Genomic DNA, 3,483 nt, shown 5'->3' on the forward strand with positions numbered 1-3,483 from the left:
TGTCATGAACAGGGTATCGTCATTTTTTTTTCAAAACGAGGGTCTTGAGTTGAAGAATGTGTGTGGTATTTGTACTGATGGTGCCCCAGTCATGATAAGATCTGAGTCGGGCTTTCAGACAAAAGAGCAAGACAAAGGACCGCACGCAAAAGGCATTTACTGCATGGTACACATAGATATATGCACTAGCTTGCAAAACTCTCAATCCCACTTTGAAGGAATCGTTGGAATCTACTGTTAAGGTTGCCAACTATGTGAAACGCAGCCCCCCTAAATACACGACTCTTCAGGGAACTCTGTTCTGACATGAGCGCAAATAATGAAACACTGCTTTTCTACACTCAAGTTCAATGGTTATCGAAAGGAGAGGTTGTATGTCGGGTCTTCGAGCTGAGAGAGGAGATCAAGTTCTTCCTGGAAGTGCAGGAAAAGGACGAGCTCAGCAGGCACTTCTCAAATGATTTGTGGATCCAAAGACTTGCCTATATTATGTCTGATATGTTTGACAACTCAACAAACTCAACTTGAAACTTCAAGGTCAACAGACACACTTTTTACAGTTTAAAGGCCTTCTGAGTGGTTTTCTTTCTAAAGTTGACAATTGGCACCGGAAAGTTAAAGAGGGAAACATTGGTATGTTTACCAACCTTTCACAGCTGTTAAATCCAGAGGAGACATTGTCTGCTGATCTTCAAATTGACATTGCTGCACATTTGAAATCACTTGAGGATGATGAGTTCAAGAACTATTTCCTGACCTTGACTGTGGTGAAGAAGCTTTTGCGAGAAACCCTTTCACTCACTCCTGGACTAGACATCACTGTCATTGTAGATGACATTCAAGACGAGCTTTTGGAATTGAGACATGATTCGTCAGCACGCAACAATTTTCTTGAAAAATCTCTTACACAGTTTTGTTGTTCACTCCAGGAATCATACCCTCAGGTCAGCAAAACAGCACTTCGAGTCATTGTCCCATTTGCCTCGACTTACCTTTGAGAAAGTGGATTTTTTACACGTGTCCAACTCAAGACAAAAGCAAGGAACAAACTGGAAATTGCTGATGATATGTACCTTGCTTTATCCAAGACTTCCACGTGAATTTCAAGACTGGTCGCTGAACTACAGGCACAGCCATCTCACTAGTCTATTTTTCTTTAAATCCGTGTGTGTTGTGTGTGTATGTGTGTGTGTGTGTGTTTGTGTGTGTGTGTTTGTGTGTGTGTGTTCCCTCCATTTTCTCGATTTGTATTTGCTTGAAATAAGAGGGATTTAAAACATCAAAGGTACAGTTATTGTTCTGTATTAACTGTGTAACGTAGGCCTTATTAATTGTCTGCAGCTGGATTGTACGCATTTGGGGGGGGGGGGTTAAAAGAGTTTGTTTATTACTTTATTTAGGGGTTTGGGTTGGAGGGGTCGTTACACTTGCCAAACAATCAAAAGGGGGTCGCGGATTGAAAAAGGTTGAGAACCACTGGTCTAGACTTTGGAGAGATCCGAAGAAAATATTATAAATGCAAGAAATTGCAAGACATTTTTTCCGTCCTTGGTCCCAACAGAATTTTGAATTTTATGAAGGCCATTGGCCTTTACGGCAAATTATATAAAGTAAAACCGTACTATTAAATTTTTTTATTGTTATTTATTAGAGTTGTTTTACAACATCTCACTGCGCACCAAGATTCGACTTTTTAACTCCAACGTCAAGTCTGTGCTCCTCTACGGCTGCGAAACTTGGAAGACAACGAAGACAGTAGGCTACTGAAAAAGGTCCAGACTTTTATCTACAGATGTATGAGGAGTATTTTAAGAATTAAGTGGCAGGAAAGAATAAGAAATGAAGAGCTGTGGGAAAGGACAGGACAAAAGGATGTAGAAGTAGAAATAGGACTAAGAAAGTGGCGATGGATGGGACACACCAGCGGAAACATCACAAGACAGTCACATGACTGCAGTGGAACCCACAGGGAGCATGAGGCAGGGGTAGGCCACGGGAAACGGAGGAGATGCGTGGAAAGGGACATGAGTGAGAGAAATGAAGCTCACTTGGAACGAGCTTGGAAGGATGGCTCAGGACAGAGATAAATGGAAGGAGCTGTATGTGGCCTATACCCTGCCAGGGGTGAAAGGCATTGATGATGATGATTAGAGTTGTTTTAAATTTAAAATATATTTACACCGAATTTTAATATTTAAGCATTTTAAAGTCTAAAAGCTAACCAACCGTGCAGTGACGAATGCAAACAACTTGTGTTTCGCGCGCTCATATGACCTTATGCAGTTGCCAGCGCCGTAACGCCCTATACTACTACTACTACCCCCACAACGTGGTCCAGCCCTATAAGATTCTATAAAAAGAAACACCACAGCTCGCCAGTTTAGACCATAGTAGACGGCCATATTTACTCCCTACCTCGGCGTGCTGCTCGTGGCGCTGCGAAGAGAGAGAGTAGGCTCCTTTTTCTAAGCTCCTAGCTGTTAACCTAGCATCTGCGTTTGTTGCCAATTTTTTGTCCAAAAGTTGCTACAAAAAATGGGAAAAGTTGCCAAAAAAGTTGCCATTAATTTTTAAACTTTCAACTCTCTGTGACGACGTACATAGCAATATGTTGATAGAGATAACTTAATCTAAAATGAAAGAATTTGTCTTCTGTTTTTAGCATCCAGAATATCATTTGTAGTCACACTTAGTGTAAAAACGTGAAAAATAAAGGTTTCACAACAGAATGAAATTACAATTAGAACAGCAAATAAACAACTACAAAAATTGACAGATAAGGGCGTGTGTCAACCCATCCCTAGACTGGCCGTTTTAACCCAAAACGCGTGTAACTCAAGAAAAAGTACAGAATCTAATATATATGTAGATCATGTAATCACACACAAGGGGCCTGCCAGTGTCAGTATTCGGTTTTGGTGGAGACACACTCTAATATAACACATAAAAAAGTAGGAACAACATTACGCTATATAGATATATCTAAACACAAAAATAGAAAAACAGCATTTAAGAACAAAAACGAGGAAAAAAATACACACCAACAAATTAAACACAACAAAAAGGGAAACATGAAAGGGAAACAGCAATATATATAGTATGTAATGGAGCCTACTTATATTCTTCACATGAAAATTACAAATCAACATGGTGTTAACAAGTGAGAAAGAGACGAAGTGGAGTGAAAGTGAAAATAAACTTTCTTTCTAAAAGTAAGGAGTTTGGTTTCTTTTTCTTCTCGAATATTTCTCCCCGTTTTTATTGTTGTTGTTGTTGTTGTTGCTGTTGTTGTTGTTGTTGTTGTTATTGTTGTTGTTGTTGTCGTCGTTTTACAATTATTTTTCCTTCCCGGCGGTGTTTTTTGGTTAGAAAAATGCAAAAATCGCGGCCGCGGTTCGCGGACCAAAAAGTGCCCAAAATCGCGGCCGCGAGACTAACACAGATGGTGGCATAGTTGAATGTCTGGTGTTAGGTGAGGCTAGT

This window comes from Aplysia californica, unplaced genomic scaffold (assembly GCF_000002075.1).
Source record: "Aplysia californica isolate F4 #8 unplaced genomic scaffold, AplCal3.0 scaffold00417, whole genome shotgun sequence".
Lineage (NCBI taxonomy): Eukaryota > Metazoa > Mollusca > Gastropoda > Aplysiida > Aplysiidae > Aplysia > Aplysia californica.